The 19760-nt window shown below is 61.2% G+C and overlaps 1 long non-coding RNA gene across 1 annotated transcript in view; it reads right to left on the minus strand.

The window, feature by feature from the left end:
* Window positions 1-11440: 11440 nt before the first annotated feature.
* The window catches only part of LOC121022871 (uncharacterized), a 23339-nt gene continuing 15019 nt past the window's right edge, over window positions 11441-19760 (minus strand). Inside the window, exon 3 of the long non-coding RNA XR_005787138.1 lies at window positions 11441-12183. This is a non-coding gene — a long non-coding RNA (uncharacterized LOC121022871). The remainder of the gene's footprint in view (window positions 12184-19760) is intronic.

Here is a 19760-nt window from a genome sequence, read left to right on the forward strand (position 1 = left end):
CTTTGGATTCTGTGTCTTCCTCTCTCTCTGCCCCTCCCCTGCTTGCACTCTGTCTCTTTCTCTCTCTCAAAAATAAACATTAAAAAAAAAACCCACACAGGTAGGGGCTCCAGTACGGCTCAGTCTGTTAAGCATCCAACTCTTTGTTTCCGCTCAGGTCATGATCTCATGGTTCATGAAATCGAGCCCTGCATTGGGCTCTATGCACTGATAGCATGAAGCCTGCTTGGGATTCTCTCTGTCTCCCCCTCTCTGCCACTCCCCTGTTCATTCTCTCCCTCTCCCTCTCTCTCAAAAATAAATAAACTTAAAAAAAACTACACAAAAACATAAACAAAACCAAAAGATGCACAGGACTTGTATGCCGAAAACTACAAAATGCTGATGAAAGAAATCTACATCTAAATAAATGGAGAGACATACCATGTTCATGGATGGAAAGATGACACAGGAAGATTCTCCCCAAAGAATTCTCCCCAAATTTATACACAATTATTAACACAATCCTACCAAAATTCCAGCGTATTTTTTTGTAGATATAGACAAGATTGACCAAAAATGTATATGAAAAGGCAAGGAACTAAAGTAGGTGAGAGAATTTTTAAGAGGAATTCAGTGGAAGAAATCAACCCGCCTGATATAAAGACTTTCCAGACAGCTATAGAGACTAAGACAGCATGACTGACAGATCAATAACAGAATAGAGAACCCTGAAAAAGACCCACAATTATGTCCAAGTAACTTTTTATAAAGATGCAAAAGCAATTCAGTAAAGGACAGTCAGCCTTTTCAGCAAACAGTGCTTGAGCAAGTGCATATCCAGAGGCAAACAAAATGAACCTCGACCTCACACTGTGTACAAACTTGAATCCAAAAGAGATTGAGAACCTACATGTGTGATTTAAAACTAGAAAAAAGGACAGGAGAATTAACTTCAGAATCTAGGGCTAGACACAGCATTCTTCCCCAAGCAAAAACTCGTAAACTTGACTTTATCAAAATTTTAAACTTTTGCTCGTCAAAAGACCCTGTTAGCAAGATGGAAAGACAGGCTGGGAGAAAATACTTGCAAAGCACATGGACGACCGAGGGTTAGTATACAGGCTATATAAAGAAGCCCTACATGTCAACAGTAAAACACAGTCCAATTAGAAAATCAGCAAAGGGAGCGCGTGGGGGTGCTCAGTCGGTTAAGGATCCAACTCTCGGTTTCGGCTCAGGTTGTGATCTCCCGGTTCGTGAGTTCGAGCCCCGTGATGAGCTTGGTGTTCACAGTGCAGAGCCTGCTTGGGATTCTCTCTCTCCCCTCCGCTGCTCGCTCTCGTTCTCTCTCAAAATTAATACGATTTAAAACAAATCAGCAAAAGACACGCAGACATTTCACAAGAGGACATATAGATGGCAAACAAGCACACGAAAGTTGTTCCCTGCCATCAGCCATCAGGAAACGCAAATTAACGCCACTGCGAGATGCGCCACAAACTTATTAGAACGGCTACAGCCCCAACAGCAGCAACACCAAATGCTGGTGACGGAGGGGGACGATGGATCACTTACAGAAGAGACCAGGGTGGTGGCTGTCAGAGGCTACGGGGTGGGGGTGGGAGGGGCCCCGGGGGGGGCCTGTGGAGGGTGCACTGGGTCTGTCGGTAGTGCTACCTGGTCCAGTAACAGCTGTACTGAGATACCACAAAATCCACCCGTTCCCTTTTATGAGCAAATAACCTTCCCTACAGGGACTCACCACTTTGTTTTTCCATTCATTCTGTATGATTCACAACTGCTCACGAACCTAGGATTATCTCAAAATACAAAGCTAAAACGAAAACCAAAAAGCATCAGCGTGTCAACGTAAGATATCCCAAATCCTCGCTCACCGTAACACGCCATGCGAACATTAAACGGAACGAACAGCATTCAGCTAGCTCCGCGTGATCAGTCAGCACATGATGGAAACAGTGTTCGGACGGCAGGTACTTTGCTCACCTGTCCTCGTCACAGATCAGAGGAACGCGCTCCCGGCCACTCTGACAAGGTGTGGCAGGCACACGTGTGTGTAGGACAGGCAGGCCCCCATCACCTTCCACTCGCAGCCCTCTGTGTCAGAGAGAAGTTAGTCACCCCCTTCCAAAGACATAACAACACGGGACAAAGAAGTGTGACTACAGGCCCAAGAATATCAAAGGGCGTCTTCTGTTACCAAGGGGAAAAGAGGTATCTTGTCTTAGAGGGAAATGGCCCTTTGTCCCAGCATGCGGAAGGGGACGGCTCTGTCGATCAAGCATCTGACGCCAGCTCAGGTCACGACCTCACGGTTCCCAAGTTCGAGCCCCCCATCGGGCTCTCTGCTCTCAGAGCCTGGAGCCTGTTTCCGATTCTGTGTCTCCCTCTCTCTCTGCCCCTCCCCCATTCATGCTCTGTCTCTCTCTGTCCCAAAAATAAATAAATGTTGAAAAAAAAAAAAAATTAAAGTTCTTCACTCCCAAAGCAGTGACGTTTCCTCGCAAAGGCGTTCCTGATTTCCAAGACTATAATTATTCGATTAACAAGCACCCAGGCGAAAGCCAGGCGTCGTCCCACAGTGGAATGTTCACCTCTTCCGATGGCTCTGATTTCGTCTTCTCCTGACTCTCCAGCCCGGTAGTTTCCCGGGGGCCCACGGCCTCGGGCGTGTGAGTCGGGGCACGAGGGGTTTACCGCGGCGCCGGGACGTCCCCACCGCACCTCCAGAACCGCCCCGGAGGAGGCCTCGGCTGCCCAGCCAGAGCCCTCCAGGGTTAAGCTTGAACTGTCAAGGGCCGTTCGTAGGAAGAGAATTCTCACACGTTCCCTTCCAGGAGACGGGTCTCTCCACACCATCCATTTATGGTCTTCCTCTGGGGCAAAGAGCGATCACGGCCTCACGCGACGCTTAGGTTGCGTGCAGGGGTTAACCTCCTCCAGGCCGGCGCCGTAGGGCTCCCTGGGAGACCGCCGGGCCCTGTCTGGCCATCAGCAGGTGCCTCCTGCTGCCCGGAAGCTGCCGGCCAGACAGGGACGCTGATGTCTCCCGAGGAGGCGTGCCGCACGGCTCACCCCCAGCAAGGGGACCCCGTGTCCAGGCGCCTTTCCTTGCGCGGAGGCGCGGGCTGCGGACCAAGGCCCCCACGGACCACGGTGGGTGGTGGCCGTGGGGCCCTGGGGCGGAAAACCCTTCCTCCCCCGGAGACCCACCGCCGGCCCTCTTTCTGTACACAGCGTGGAAACATTCCAAAGGGAACATTCTGTACATCGCGAGCGCCGTCTCCCTAGCCTCTCGGTTCAGAAGCAAAGACCTTTCTGGAGTCTCTTTCCCTTTCATGGCAGCGGAGCAATCTGCAGTGCTCCCTGAGAACCTGCCCCCCCTCCCCGCCCCCCGACGGAGCCGCCCAGGCTGACTGCGCAGCCGAGAAGGACCTCCAGAACGTGCACGGCTCCTGTGCTCTGGGGGGGGGGGGGGGGGGAAGCCGGTGTCCCCCGCGGCCGTCGAGGCCACTGGGGCCACCGGCCACACCCTCGCGCTCCCCCGCCGCGTGGCACCGTGAATCACACAGAACGCAGCGAAACTCACTCTCAAAAACCGTATTTGGAGCTCAGTTATGACCACAAGAGGATGCTGCTAGGAACGCCTACCCAAAACTTGGAAACGTGGCAAAGGGTAACCGTGTGCCGTCTCCGGGTGACCGGAGGAAGGGTCCGGCGGGCCCACCGAGGATTAGCGCCTTCAGATCCTTCTGTCTGACTTACTATCTGACGTTCGTTACCTCCGGACCGGGTCGTGCCAGCCCTTAGATTGGTGCCCAAAAGGGGGCAAATGGGGATTTCTGCGGAGTAGCAAAGGGAGCCCCGAAGGCTCTGGTCTTCCTGTCCTGTGGGACACCGAGCAATTCTGTAACCAACCGAACAACCAGACTCCAATACTCTTTCTTCGGCGACTAGAAACACACAGTTCCTCAAATGCCCTTGCAACCGGCTTTCCTGTCCACACCACGGAAGATTACTTAGCCTTCAAAAGGAGGCAAATCCCGACACCTGCTACAACCGGACGAACCTGGAGGACACCGTGCTGAGTGACGTCAGCCCGTCACAGGGGACACGTCCTGTAGGAGTGGACGCTCACCGGAGGCCGTGGAGAGGAGTTGGAGCCACAGACACGGAGGGTGGGGGAGAGGGGCCAGAGGTTGGGGCAGGGGAGGGTCCCAGGACAGAGTCCAGCCTGGGAAGACGCACACGTTCTGGGGACGGAAGGGACGCTGCACAACAGTGTGACTGTGCTTGACGCCCTTGAACTGTGCCCTTAAAAGCGGCTACGATGATAAATTTTATGTCATGTGTATTTTTCCATTAGAATTTTTTAAGTAATAATTTATCAGACCTCCATGTGAAAGGTGCGAGAGTCAAATGTCAGAACAGAAGAGAAACGTGACCTTTGGCGGAAGGATTCCAAGGAGGACACAAACGGCAGCAGCCATAAAGGGCATTGTTGGCAAACTGTACCAACCAATTTTCTCACTGAAATCGAGAATTCAAAAGATCGGCGCCAAGAAAAAAAAAAGACAAGGAGGACGAAGAGATATTTACAATACCTGTAAGGCAAATTTGTGTGGTCAGGACCTTGAAAGAATTCTACAAGCCAATCAAGAAAAGGACAACTCAGCTGGGAGGGAAAAGCTGAGAACAGGCACTCAGGGGACAGCATCCAAAGGCACCAGAGAAGGAGGGAGGATTAGTCACCAGGGAGATGAAGCAGAGCCTCCAAGGGGAGGGAGGGGCCGGGGTGGGGGGGCCAGCTACCTGTACCCACCCTGCCCCGGGCTCACCCCCCACACACCAGGTCGTTTGGCCGAGGCCGTCCGTCCGTGCCCCACAGCAGAACCGACCCCAGAGCCCGTGACAGATTAGATGCTGGAAACATGGGGAGCCTCCCCCCCCCCCCCGCCAAGGAACACCTGCCCACTAAGAACCTCTAGACAGCAGGTGCCGCGGGGACGCAGGGACAGATGAAGGGAGCCTCGGCCCACTCCCTTACCTGGGATCCAACGGGACACCGTCCAGGTGCCGGGAGCTCGGCTGGCGGGCGGGCCGGGGGTGGGGGGGAGAGGTCTGGGGGGTGACACTTTGGCCCTGTCCACCTGCACCCCGGTCACACACTGGTGTGTCAGCTGCATGAAAACAGATCGAACTCTGCGCTTAGGATCGTGCACATTCCTGTGAGCTGCACGGCCACGTGAGCGACGAGTCCGAGACCTGACCGGTGAACTTAAACGCCTCTGTGCACTTCGCTACCCAGAGGTGTGCTTTTTACGGGGGAAAACCCAGGTAAGTGATGTCGCTCTACTAACAGCTTTCCGACGATGAAAATTTTCGCCACGTAGCTCAACAATCCACGCGCGGGTTTTTAAAAACAGTGTCGGCGGGCGGCACCGAGGCTGCGGGTGCACCCCCACACCCTGTGCTGTAGCAGCGGCCCCCCCGCCCAGGACGGCCACCCCCTCGGCCTAGAGCTCCCAAGGCCTCAGAACCCCATCTCCACGGGAGAGCGGACACACAGGCGGGAGGCTAGAAAATCCCAGGTCTTGTCACAATGGTCGAAATGTCCGGGTGCTGAGCAGCATTTTTATCCGAGCTTGCGAGGAGTGCCACACCCCCCTTTTACAGGTAGGGAAACCGAGGGTCTGCGTGGGGAGCCAACTGGCTCACCGGCCCAGGAATTTGACCTGAATCTCGAGACTGGACATCAGGCCTCCTGGTGCAGACAGAACTCGGGGACCAAGTGTTCCTGGGCCACAAGCCGCTGAGGGCACGTGCACCAGAGGGACCCACCCCAGTGCCGGAGACAAGGGTCCAGGCTCAGGGTCCTGGGCGTCGGCCACGTGGGGGCGGAGGCAGGTGGGGCCAGAGCCCCAACCCCGGGGCACAACCCCCCACCAGCCTGGGCCCCTCCAGGGACAGGTGCCCGGGAGCCCCTGGGAGCAGCGAGGGAGCCGCAGGGGAGCCTGGGGGCTGACGCGCAGGACCACCATCCGTCCCAAAGCCGGGAGAGCCGGGGCCACTGCCGCCAGCCACAGCCACAGCCACCGTCACTGTCACCACCCGCTCCAGCCGCCGCCGCCGCCGCACCTCTCTGATTCCCTAACGGTTCCCCGGGGAGCACTGAAGGTAAATATGTTAATTTGACTTCAATCACGGCTTTTTAAAACAAAGTGCACGCTCTATCGGTTTAGGGCACGGAACCTGAAAACCACTCACTCGAACGTCTGGGCGTTCCATCCTGGGCAAGGACACTGACCACGAGGGGCCAAGGGGACGGCCGAGGGGGCACCAGGGGAGGCCGGCCCGCCAGCTCCCCCGTGAGATCAGCCCCCTGTGCCGCTGCCCTGGCTGCTCACAGGGGACACTTCCCACCAGCACAAGGCTCGACTCGGGCCCATGCAGGGGGAGCAGGGCCCGCAGATCACGGGCTGCCCGGGACTCGCTTGGGACAACCCAGGACGGCCCGAGGCCTGCCCAGGTACGGCCTGGAGGAGGGACACCGGCCACCCCTCCCGCCTCGGCTGGCACTGGAACAAGCTTGGGAGTGAGCTTCCAGCAGCCACTGGGCCGGAGGTGGCAGGCCAGGCCCACTCTAGAGCAGAGTCCGCTTGGGCCCCTCCTCCCTCCGTCGCCCTCAGGGCTCTCTCTATCCAGGGAAGCTGCTTGGCTGGCCCTCCCCCCGAGTGTCAGCCCACTGCCCCGGGGTCTCAACAACAGCCATCAACTCTCCAGTAGGTGCCTGGACCGCCCCCACCCCCACCCAGACGGCACAGAGCTTAGCCAACAAAGGACCCTTTGTGGTGCGCTCCTGCTTGTCCCATTCTGGGGGGCCGGAGGTACGTCAGGTCAGGGGGCTCCTCTCCAGACACACGGGGGGCACTCTGACACCCCAGGCAGAAGGGGCCCGGGGGGCCTGCAGCCCCCACCCAGCAAAGCCCCCCAAGCAGCAGGCGGGCACCGCGGCCCCCAGACAGGGCATCTTGGGGTGACGGGGCGGGAGGTCAGTGACAGGCAAACAGACGGCCTTTCCAGCAGTGCTTCAAGAACAAGCAACCAGCCACACTGCTGTGTTGTTCATCACCGCAAGGACAGCGTTTCTGGGCCCCGGGGCAGCCCTCCCTCGCACGCAGCCACGAGCCCAGCCCCAGGAAGGCCCAGGCCAGACCCGGGGTGTGCGGCTCCTCCCAGCCACCTGAGCAGGACAGGCCTGGGGACGGCCTAGGGAGGCCAGCCCCTCCCTGTGCCCTCCAGGAGGCCCGGGGATGGCTAACCCCGTGGGTGCCTGCTCCCATGAATGGAAGAGGCTGACCTAGAACACCACAGCCCAAGGTCAAGGATCAAGCAGCCTCGGGGAAAAGGAACAACATGTTCACACGTGTTCGTATATCCCAGGGCCGACAAGGGACGTGGGAAAGGCTTCCCAAGGACAGACACCAAACCAAGCTCAGGACCAAGACGCCCACCTTGGGACCCTGCAGGATCCCAAGCCGCTGGACACCCAGAGGGGAAAGAGGCCAGCCAGCTCCTCAGGGGCTCTGGCGGAGGCAGGACGGGGGGGTCAGCGGGCGAACCTGGCCCGCCCACATTAGCCAACAACCTGCAAACGTTGCCCCCGGGGCCACCTCGCCTGCCCCAGGAACTGGCGAGTGCCCCGTCCCCGCAGGGGTGGTCCAGATGCACGGGGTGAGGGTCCCGAGGCGTCGAGGCTCAGGCGTGCAGGGCGTCTGCATCCACCTCGGGCTCTAACCAATTCCCTCGTGAGGGTTCTTGGAAATCAGTGACTGTAATGTAATCACAGCTGCTGGGGCTCTGAACAAGCCCGCTCAGTGGCTCCGTTCGGTTATAATTATTACGAAAGCACAGTTAAGAAACAGCGAGGAGAAACGGAAACCTTCAGGAATACCCAACAGCCGGTGGAGGGGCGGCCCCACCTTGTGGCCATGCCCTCACCGGCCACCCCACCACCCCGCCCAGGACGAGGACACCCGGCCCCTTCCTGCTGGCCCCTCGTGGAGCCATCCCACCCCACCCTGACCCAGCTATAGCCACCTGGATATACCCCGTCCAGGCAACGGGGAGCGCCAGGGCGGGGCAGGGCTGCGAGGGCAGCTGGCGACCCCCTTGCCCAGGGGCCCTGCTGTCTTCACCCCAGCCCACCTGGAGCGGCCTCCTGGCACCCCCCCAAGACCATCAGCGGGGGGGGGGGGGGGGGGGGGCAGTTATCCCTACACCCCGCTCAGCTCTTGGACCCAACCCCTCTGGGCCTCATTTCCCTTCCACAAATGGAGGGGAGAATCAGATACTCTCCAGAGACCGTGGGTCCCGGCGTGACCCGCCAGCAGCTCAAAGCAAAACCATGACTGCCCAGCACCCCTGCAGGCAGGGGGAGGGGAGAGGAGGGGCTTCTCCTAAAGGGGCCACAGGGGTCCGACACAAGGGGGGCAGCCGGGAGTGCTGTCCCAAGCCTCGGCCTCGCGGCCTGGAGCTGGTGGCTGAACCTCTCGGGCACAGTTCACCGGCTTCCTCCCGGTGCCCGCGGAAAGTACAGCGGCCTGACCCCTGGGGAAGGCTGACCCGCGAGCCTTCTGCCTGGGGGCGCCCTGAGTCACCCCAAACAAAACAGGAGCCAAGGAGAGGCCCCCCATGCGCCCCAGGCGGTGCCTCCCTCTCTGCAGGGTGACCCCCTCCTGGGGCCGCGGGTGGGAAGGCCTGGGCCTCCTGGACCCCCAGACACAGGCCCACAGTGCTCACTGCCCCTCAGCGGCCGGCGGGCCACTGCAGAGCCCGGGCCCCCACCCTTCTCCCCCTTGGGTGGGGCTGGCTCGCAGGGGTGTTTGCTTCCTTCTCCCCACAAAGAAAACCACGCATTTTCCAAGAGCGGCTGGTTTTCTCTTGCTAACGGTACCCTCACCCTCACGGATGGCCCACTTTACCACTAGGGTTTTGTGCTGACTGCCTCAATCCCATCAAGTTTTGGAGCAAGAGGAATGATCCTGTGTTTTCCAGCTGCAGTGACTCGGGCCCCATCTGACCCATGCAGACACGACAGCGATCATGCCCATCTCCTCTGTCCCCACGAGTGTGCGGGCCTGGCCCTGGGCTGGAACCCCCCCCCCCGCCCCCGCCCCGCAACACTCCTCTGCTCCGAGATGGAGCCACCCCGGGCGGGAGGTCAGAGGACCAGGGGCCCTACCCCAGCCCAGGGGACAAAGGGACATGTCCCTGCTCGGGGGGCCGGCTCTGCTGTTCCTTCCAAGGCCAGGGCTGGCAGAAGGCGGGGGCAGCAGTCGTGCAGAACGGGGAGCGGGGCCTTCACTCCTGTACTGGCTGAGGGTCCCCCCAAACCACATCCCCCCAAATCCCACCTCACAATGGGATCTCAGCCGAAACCAGCAGCAGATGCCAGGTTAAGAAGAGGCCTTACTGGGTTGAGGGTGAGCTCTATACCCAACAGCTGGTGTCCTTCTGAAAAGCAGGCGTGGACACATGGGACACACAGAGAGACAGGAGGGATGTGGTCGTGAGCTGAGGATGCCCGCAGCGGCCAGAGGCTGGGAGGGAGCACGGCCCAGTGACAGTCTGACCTCCGGACCCAGGTGGACACAGAGTCCTGCTGTTTGGACGCCCCCCACCCCAAGCTCGTGGGCCTCTGTTCAGCAGCATCAGGACCTGCACACACCCGCCCCACCGACATCGACCTTGACCCCGGCTCGGAAGCAACGGGAAGCCACTGGTTTTCCGACTTGGACAATGTCTGCCAAGAACGAGGGCGGCCAGGCGTGCTCTGAGTCCGGGACGCCTCCTCACTGCCCGCCACAGCCCGCCAGCTCAGAGCTGCCAGACTTGGGGCCCCGAGGGGCCTGGCCGCTCACCCGCCTCCGGGAGCAGCTGGTCCCGACAGGACCACAGCGTCACCCACTCCGGCCCCCCTGGGCCTGAGACCCAAACCCCCCACTGCACACAGGGTCCCGTGTGGCCCATCACTCCCCCCGGAGACACACGGACAGACCCGGGCTGGGAGGCGTTGCGCGAACCTGGCCTGCGTTCCAGAGTCAAGGGCACAGGAGCCAGAGAAAGACCACAGAAGCTTCCAGACTAAGGGAGCCTAAAAGACACAGTAAGACTGAAACACACGGGGCGCCCCGGTGGCTCAGTGGCTTACGCGTCCGACTTCGGCTCAGGTCACGATCTCGCGGTCCGTGGGTTCGAGCCCCGCGTCGGGCTCTGCGCCGGCAGCTCAGAGCCTGGAGCCTGCTTCCGACTCTGTGTCTCCCTCTCGCTCTGCCCCTGGCCCTGACTCTCTCAGGAACAAACAAACATTAAAACAAATTAAAAAAAAAAAACTCAACCACATAGCAGCATACCTACGCTCACAGCAGCATTATTCACAAAGCCAAAAAGTGGAAACAATCCAAGTATCCATCGACAGGCAAACGGAGAAGCAGGCGTGGTCGACCCGGCATGGACCCCCCTCAGCCGTAGCTGCGACGCGGATGCACCCGGAGGACACGCGCTCAGTGAGAACGGCCAGACGCCAGGGACGAACGCCGTAGGATCCGCTCACCTGCGACCCTGGGGCGGCCGGACCCACGGACACAGAGAGGGGAGCTGGGGGCCGGGGGCTCCTATCTGCCCGACGAGCGGTCCCGGGACGGAGGGCGGCCACTCGCGGGGCGCCCCTGAACCGCACGCGTCAAACGCTCGGATGGTGGACGTGATGCTCTGTGTCGTTCACCACAGTAAAGGAGGGAGGGGGGAAGGAAACTCCAGACGCGGGGAGGAGGCGGGGGGAGGGGAGGGGACCGGTGGGACGGGGCAGGGGAGGGAGGCTGGGGGGGTGGTCTGTGTGTAACGGGGCAGAGTCCAGTCTGGGAAGACGGACGCGTTCTGGGGACGGACGGAGGGGGAGGGGAGGGGACCGGTGGGACGGGGCAGGGGAGGGAGCCTGGGGGTGGTGGTCTGTGCGTAACGGGGCAGAGTCCAGTCTGCGAAGACGGACGCGTTCTGGGGACGGACGGAGGGGGAGGGGGAGGGGGCGGCTGCCCGACAGCCTGAATGCACCTGACGCCCCTGAACTGTGCCCTTAAACTGGTTAAGATGGTAAGCTTTATATATACGGTAACTAGGATTTAAAAAAAAATTTTTTTTTAATGTTTTTATTTATTTTTGAGAAAGAGACAGAGTGTGAGCGGGCAAGGGGGCAGAGAGAGAGGGAGACACAGAATCCGAAGAAGGCTCCAGGCTCCGAGCTGTCAGCACAGAGCCCGACGCGGGGCTCGAACCCACAAACGGCGAGATCATGGCCTGAGCCGAAGCCGGACGCTCAACTGACTGAGCCCCCCAGGCGCCCCTAGGGTTTTTTAAATTAAAACTTTAGGGATGCCTGGGAGGTTCAGTCGGTCGAGTATCCAACTCTTGGTTTCAGCTCAGGTCATGATCTTGAGGTTCGTGGGTTCGAGCCCCACGTCGGGCTCTGCGGGTCGGCCCCAAGCCCAGCCAGTAAAAACCTTCAGAAATGAGTCTCTGAATGTGGCCAGGACCCTCCAGGACCCTCTGAGCTGCAGCACGCCCAGCAGCTGGGGGAGGGGGAGGCAGAGGAGTGCCCCCAAACACCCCAGGGGCCTCCCAAGCAGAACTCGGGCCTATTCCCAAGGATGCTCGGTGGAGGGGACTTCCCATTTTCCTGGGTTATGGAGAACCTGACAAGGGACCCAGAGCAAAACCACGGGCCAGCCTCCCACAACCTTGGGGCCCTCACTGCTGTGGTCCAGCCTGGCCCAGGTCGGTCTGCGTGGCTTGGAGCGGTGTGGGGAGAGACCAGGGACCCTGCTCCTCCGCCAAGAAGCACCTGAGGCCCCCATCACAGGTCTCCAGAGCCAGCCGCCTGCTTCTCGGGGTCCCGAGGCCAGCGGGGCCCCTCAAGATCCGGGCTCGTGTGGTCCCGAAGGACAGCACAGCCTCTCGGCTCCCGTGGCCCGCAGCCGGGACGCTGTGGCCCTCCCGCCTCCTCCGCTGCATCATTTCCCTTCATCAGCTTACTTTCCTTCTAGGGGGAGGAAGGAGGAGGCTCCAGGGGCCCGAGTCTGCCCTAAGGTTTGGGATCCAGCACACGGCCAGGCCCAGCCCCGAGGGCTCCTCTGGACGACACGCCTTTCCTTCCCTGGCCCTTCACATGACAGGGGCTGGCCAACTAAACTGGGTTACAACAATTAACACAAATTCTGCCGCCTGTCCCAAAACTTACATAACCGCAGACACTGTGCCTCAGGAAACTTCCTCCGCCCATGGCCCCATTTCCTGCCCTCGACCCCGGGCTTTGGTCCTGGAAACAAAGCTGCTTCTAGATTCCCCAGCTGGTACCGGCCCTCCAGCCCTGCCAGCCAGTACTCGTCGGGGCAGCAGCCTCTGTCTGTGTGTCTGGCTGCCCACCCTCCCAGGCCAGCACAGGGCCAGCCCCCCACTTCCCAAACAGCACCCCCTCCCCTCCGGCACCAAGGGGTTTCTGTGACCTCCACACACCGGACAGCGTCCCCCCAGATTCACGTCCACCCAGGACCTCAGAACGGGACCTTACTTGGAGTCTGGGTCTTTGCAGATGTGATCGGTTAAGGACAGAGATGAGACCGCCCTGGGTTGAGGGCGGGCCCCGCACCCCGTGACGGGTGTCCTCGTAAGAAGAGGGAAATTTGAACACAGACACAGAGAGGGAGGGCGGCCATGTGACAGCCGAGGCAGAGGTGGCAGGGACGGGTCTACAAGCCAAGGGACGCCAAAGACCTCCGGCACCACCAGACGCTGGGAGAGGCCAGGTTCTCCCCTGGAGCCTCCAGAAGGGGCCAGGCCTGCCACCTCCTTGACTTTGGACCTGCGGCCTCAGAACGGCGGAGGGGATACATTTCTGTCCTTCGAAGCCACCAGCTTTACGGTCACTTGTTGCCTGGGCTCCCACCGCCCGCGCCCTCCCTGCCTGTTGGCAAATATCACTGCCCTCCCGGGGCGGACAGACCCCATGGGGCGCCCCAGAGCAGCAGTCACAGAACGGAGGGGGGCACCACAGAGGGGAAGGAGCTTGGCAGGGAACAGAGCAGCACTGCCTCATCACGGCCGGGTCACGGCACGCACCAGCACACCGGGGACGGCCCCCACCCCCCAGCGAGCGCGTCTGTGCGTGGAGCCTACGAGGCACCTTTCCGGGGCCATCTCGGTGACCAGAGAGTGGGCGGTGCCCCACTTCCGTTTCTCCTTCAAAGCTCTTCTCACTTGTGGGGAAACTGAGGCCCAGGGAGGCCACGGTAGCACAGCACACAGTAAGGAACAGCACTCAAAAATCCCGAGATGAGACTCGCTCCGAACCTGGATTCTGCAGAAAGTGGCCGCTCGGCTGAGAACGGCCCCGAGTGGCCCCGAATCGTGGGCCACCCGGATCGTGGGGATGGTCACGGTCCCGTCCAGTCCCAGCGGCCCCCAAAACCCTGTCCTCTTCCTGCCTGTGTGGCCCTGAGGGGGAGAGAGCCTCCCATCCACACGGGGGGACGTGCGCTCGGTCCCAGGCTCCTTGGCCCTGCCCATATGTGACCACGTCCACGGGAAATGCAGGAGACCCGAGGTCCCCGGGGCGCCACCAGCTTCCACGGTTGCCAGGCAGACCCTACTTCTGGGGACCCGTAAATGGGCTCTTCTGCCATGGGGGGTCACGGATCTGTACGCCACACTGGCCCTGCCCAACTTCTTCTAGACGGTGGGAGAGAGAGGACGTTGGGAAGGGATCACAAAGCCATGAAACTAGAGGCCCCCCGCCCCCCCGTCAGGACCAGCTGGGGGCTGGTGGCGGAGGGAGCCGTCCTCAGACTCTGGCCACCTCGCAGAGCCACAGGCTGGCCACATGTCCCTCGAGGCCGCCCCAAGCCCCTCCTGCGAGCTGCAAAGCCGGTCAGGGTGACGGCCTAGAGCAGCCGGAGGCGGGGCCGGGTCTGTGACCTCAGTCCCTTCCTCGGGGACTCACCCGAACCCCAGAGGCCACCGCAGCAAACACCACCGGCTACCTGTAGTGGACGGGGACCTCAGGGAGGGCCCGGCCCCGGCACGGAGGCAACGCGAGCTCAGCAAACCTCACGGAGCCCAGCAGCAGCTTGGACGAGAGCCACGCCAAAGCCTCCACCGCGTCCACTCTGCCCCCGGCTCCCCGGGTCCCTCAGCGTCCCCACCCCCGCCACCCCCATGTGCCCCACGCCCATCCTGGGAGAAGGTTCCCGGAGGAGCCAGCGGGCAATTTGCATAATATTCTTTGCAAGTTAATATCAGCCTCTGATAATGATCTCGGCATAGCGTGGAGCGCTGAGGCGGCTGTTACAACACTAAGTAATCATATTTTAAATTATGTTTCCCTTTATAGCAAGGTGTTGCAAAAACACACAGACATGAAATCTGTCTGTAGCAGCCCCACTGCCAAGCACCTGACCAGCTTCCCAGTGGCGGCTGTGACTGCAGCACCGGGGCCCGGGAAGCCCAGACACCAGGGGCCACACGTCACCCCCGGGGCCCCAGCCCCAGCGTCACCGGGGCCAGGGGGCCCTTCCCGGCAGGGGCGCGTCTACACGGGGACGTTCACGGGGCACCTACCGCCCACTCTTGCCGGGGGTCTCGACTGCCCTGGCAGTCTCTCCCTTCCCGCCCTCCCCGGCCCCGGCCTCACGCTGGAGACCCCAGTGCCCCGGCGGGGGGCAGACTTCGTGGGATCCCAGGCAATACACAAGCCTAAGAACTCAAACGTCTAGGCTTTGGTGCCACAGGCCCTTCTAAGGTTGCGGCCTGGCCGGGGTCACCCGTCACCCCTCACCCAGCGTGCGGGCAGGTGGGCTTGTCCTAGACTGTCGCACCTCCGTACCCCAGATGCAGCCCATGGTGCCTCCGACAGCCCGGCGGGGGGGGGGGGGGGCGAACGTCATGGGCGACCCGGTGCCTGGGGGTGGGGAAGGCGAGGGCCCGAACAGACGCGGCCCCTGGGGCAGCCGTGGGGGGGGCGCCGGGAGCCGCAGGGGCCTCCGCCCAGCTCAGAAGGGGAGCCCCACAGAAGAGGCCACGTGCCCCCTGCTCTCCTCTCCTTTCATCTGGGAGCGAGGGCCACCACTCAACCTTTATTTTCTTAAAAGCTTTTTTTTTTCTTTTTTATTAAAAAAAATCCAATTATAGCACAAATCTCTCAGCAGGGGTCAGTGTGAAATAAGAATGGCCAGAGTTAATGGACGTGACACAGGCAAGATTAATGCCTAAAGGGCTTCGTAAGTTGTATGATGCAGATTTCATTAACATTTTAATTGTAATGTATCTTTTTAATCTTCCCTCTCTAATGGCTTCATATCCAAAAACAGGGAAGAAAAAACTGCTGACGACAACAAAAAGTATCAATATACAAAATTTAACAAAGGCGCTTAGCAGCGCGATGGAAACTAAATTAAATGAGCAAAACTACGTTCACATTGTGATTTTTCTAACGGCACAAAAGTCAGGAATGCGGCAAAGGCGGTTACTTCTCCCTTCCTGGCACAGAGACAGCGATGGGGCAAAAACAGGAGACAGCGGGGCAGCAGCCGCGGGCGCAGGTACTGCTGAGACCCGGACTCTTCTGCTCCTGACCCGCAGGCTGGGGCAGCACCCACAGTCCAGACTGCCAGCCGCGTCCGGGAGCCGGAGGGACGGAGGAGGGACGCGCCGTCCAGAGGACACCAGCCATCAGAGCGGAAGGCCCCCGGTGATGTGCGGAAGTGGAGGGGGCATCTAGGGACGTCACCGTAACGCGGCGGGCATTTTGCGGGGCAAAGGCTGGGGTGGCGGATAAGCGGGCATCCGGCCTCCAACACCCACAGCGAGGGACCCGGGCAGTCCTGGCCAGCCAGCTCCAGCTCTCAAAGAGAGTGAGCGTTTCCACAAATACACCTGGTTCTGACTACCGAGGGCTCTGCAGATTTTTATTTTCAATCAACAAACACTCAGAGTCCCAAGCCTGTTGCCTGTTGTTCTATCTGACGGTTTGCGCCCCCCTCCCCGACGTGCCTTTTCTCTGCAACAGCCCCCACACCGTGCCTCCCTCGGGGACCTGCTGGCTGGGCCTGGGGGCCGGCCAGTCCGGGGCCCGGGACACAGTGCTGCAGTCGTGCTGATTGCTCAAACCCAGTGACTATATATGGGCACTTTCAGGCCTCTGCGGTCTCCGCCCCCGACCTGCCCGCTTCCCAGGCACACAGGCAGGCGCTAGGCGGGGCCCATCCATGGCCATGTGCCCTCCTGGATGCCAGGGCCCAGGGCCGAGGGGGAGGGGGAGATTCCTTCAGAGACCCAGAGCCAGCCTCTCCTCCCCCCCTGGGACCAGAGAACAACGCCTCGCCTCGGAGGAAAGTATGTCTGTGCCCTCCCTGGAGACTGAGAAGCAGCCTCCCCTTAAAGGGCCATGTGCTTCTCACTGGCTGCGGCCCACTCACAGGGAGGGGGCATCCCGGGAGGGCCTCCAGGCTGGGCCCAACCTGCACAGAGGCCCCAGGCCGGCCCGCTCACCTTCAGCCTCCAAGCAAACAAGGAAGCTACCACTCAGCATTGGAACTCACAGGCCAGGGTGGGGGCTCAGAGAGGGCGAGTTACGCATCCAAGGTCACACAGCTCCAGGCGGGATGAGACCTGGGAGAGACCCCGGAGTTCGTGCTCACAACCGCCCCCCCTTCCTGAACCCAGGCCAGGGAGGGGCCCGGAGAGCCCGGGGTCACGGTCAGAGCCCCTCCATCCATTCCCCCCGCGCAGATGTGCTCCCGCCGCCCTTGTCCTCAAGGGCACTGCCCCACTCTGAAGATGCTAACCACAGAGGCGGCCACCAGGGAGCCCCACTCCAAAGTTCACGTCCCAAACATCAACGGCTGCCACTTCCAGCCACCTCTGTGTCCGCCCCCTCCCCCCCCACGGGCCGCCAGGCCCTCGCCCACGGGGCCCACTTCCAGAACCCAGCACGTGAAAGGCCGGAGGCCACCGTGGAGGAGGAGGCCCAGCTCCCAGCAAGCAGCAGCTGCACGTGGCATAGGAGGGAGCCGTGGGCAGCCCGGAACCAGTCTCCACAGAGCCCGAGGCCAGGCCTGGTGAGAGCAAGCACTTGCTAAAAGAAAAGCAGAGATGGCCAGGATCCCTGCCCTGCCCTGCAGGCGAGCCTCTGGCCTCACCAAGCCGAATGCTCTCCCCAGCCCACAGCCAGGTCCCCTGGAGCCCAGGTCCAAGTCGGGGGAGGACGTGACCCTTCAGGCACACCCGAGGTGGCAGCAGGTCACCGTGTGGGGTCCGCACATCTCTGAACTGAGGCGGACACACAGACAACTGATTGGAGCCCCCTGCTCATCAAGAGGGCCCGAGGGAGGGGAGCAGGCCAGGCAGGGCCGACGCGCGGTGCTGGACAGGGGCTCCGGGGGGCCCAGGGCCCGGCCTGGCCTGGGCAGAGGACAGGCCCACAGGAGCCAGCCCTGCACAGGCCCTGTGCCCACTCCCCGGCCCCAGGCAGACCCCTCACCCAACCAGACTTTACAAGCCCCCAAAAGTGGGGCCGCCCACAGAGCTGGAGAAGCTCAGGATCCAGCCAGGGACACCAGGGGCACCTGTTCCTGCCTTGGAACCACCCCCCCCCCCACGCGCAGTGGCACCACACCACAGGCTTTGCTCCCCTTCAAAAGACCAGGGCTGGAAGACCGGCCCCGGGGTCCTGAGCCCAGGGCACCCCTGAGGGACAGCAGCCTCGAGAAGGAGCCAGGTAGCGAACACGACTCTGAACCGAACGTCAGCTCGTCGCGTCCCACGAACGTAGTCGAACTTCCCAAGTATGCCCGTCACACCGGGGCCTGTCAAAGGCCCTGCTTCCCAGGAAAACACGCGAGTGTGCCGGGGCGAGGGGCATGATCTGGGCTTCAGTCCACACGCGGACAGTTGGGCAGACACTCACCACACTGCCCCCGGCCAGGGTGGCTTTTGCAACCCTATGGTCTCTAGGGACAACAGAACCCAGGCAGAGCCCAGGCAGGGGAGGCCAAGGTGAGCTGGAAGAGGGCCCATGGGGGCTGGGCCATGGCGGGGTGGGGGGGGGGGGCCTCAGGGCACTGACGCTCTCGCCCTTGTGGATGGCAGGTGCTGCCGCCCGTCAGGGGAAGCCCGGGGCCCGGCCTGGGCGGCCCATCCCCAACTCTGCACTCGGGGGAGCTCAGACCTCAGAGGCAGGGATGTGGGGTGGAGCCCTGGGAACACCCTTGGAAGACTCCTTGCCACGGTTCTTATCCCCTGTCCCACCAGGGGTACGGGGCCCCCCTCAAGCCATGACGCAAGGCGGGCAGGACCCAAAGGCAAGGACGCACAAAGGGCCCGGCTCAGGGCTTGCCGTCACCCCTTCCGTGAGTACCTCGTGCTCGCTTTAGCTGGAAACCAGAGAAAGCTTTGAAGGATTTTGCCAAAAGTGACCCAGGAGTCCAGCCTCCCAGAGCCGGCCTCTCTGGGCGCCCTGGCACACCCTCCAGCGGCTCTACGGTGACGATCCCGAGACACCCCCGTGCGGCCCGGTGCTCCCAGGTCAGGGGCGCGCCAGGAGTACGTGCTGCCCCCCTGCTCAGGAGGAGGCTCTAAATGGCTGCAAAGTCGCCCCAGGGTCAGCGTGGTGTCAGACACCCCGTCCAGCCCGGCCTCTGCCCGGGGCCGTGACCACCGACAGCAGGTCTCTGGCCACTGAGAGGTGACAAGTGATATCTTCCACCTGCAGGCTCCTTCCAGCAGCCTTCACCGAAGAAGAACGCGGGGGCCCCACACCTCGCTGTCACCTCCTTCCATTTCCTTCACTCAGGCTCCAGCCAAGGTACCACCCAACCCTGGAATGACCCTATTGAAATGCCAACGGGCCTCCTGGGAGGGACGGGCACCACAGGGGGCCACAGGAGCAGGGACAAGGTGATTCCTTGGAAGGGGAAGGCAGTGCCCGCTGCCTGACCCTTTACCTAACTCCTTCCTGCCAGGCTGTTCCCTCACCTGCGAAACGGAGCCAATAACACAGGCTACGTCTCCTGGCGCCCTTGCCAGGCTTAAATGACAATAAGTGTGGAGAGCCACCTACCGCCATCACCTGGGCAAACTGGAGAGAGGGAGGGGAGTGGGGTCAGGGGCTCAAGAGGAGAGGAGGGGGTGGGGAGTCAGGGGCGGCGAGAGGGAAGACCAGGGGAGAGACCCACACCAGCCCAGCCCAGCCCAGCCCAGCCCAGCCCAGCCCAGCCCAGCCGGGCGCAGGAAGAGGAGAGTGGCTGAAAAAGCAGCCTTATGGGATGGTGGGCACACGGAGGGCAGGAAGGATGGCTGCCTCCAGCAACACCCCCCCCCCCCAGGATGGGCTGGACTAGGACAGCCAGGGGACACACACAGCCAGGTGCCCAGTGAGTCCGAAGAATTACCACTGGAAAGAAGGTGCCCGACTGCCTCTGCGTCCAAAACATCCTAGATCTACAGGCCCCCGGGGGGGGGGGGGGGGGGGCAGTGAGAAAGGTCTATAAGGCCAGCTCCAGGGGACCTACCACGGGCAAATCCACAGGTTTAATTAAAGGGCATCAGAACAGAGTTGGTAATCACCAGCCCCAAGACCAAACTTCTGAGAAGCCCGGAAGAGGGGACCCGGAGGTGACCTCTGACCTCATGCCACCCCCCCCCCCCCCCCC

Source organism: Herpailurus yagouaroundi, unplaced genomic scaffold, assembly GCF_014898765.1.
Source record: "Herpailurus yagouaroundi ecotype Mexico unplaced genomic scaffold, PumYag 440, whole genome shotgun sequence".
Taxonomy (NCBI): Eukaryota; Metazoa; Chordata; class Mammalia; order Carnivora; family Felidae; genus Herpailurus; species Herpailurus yagouaroundi.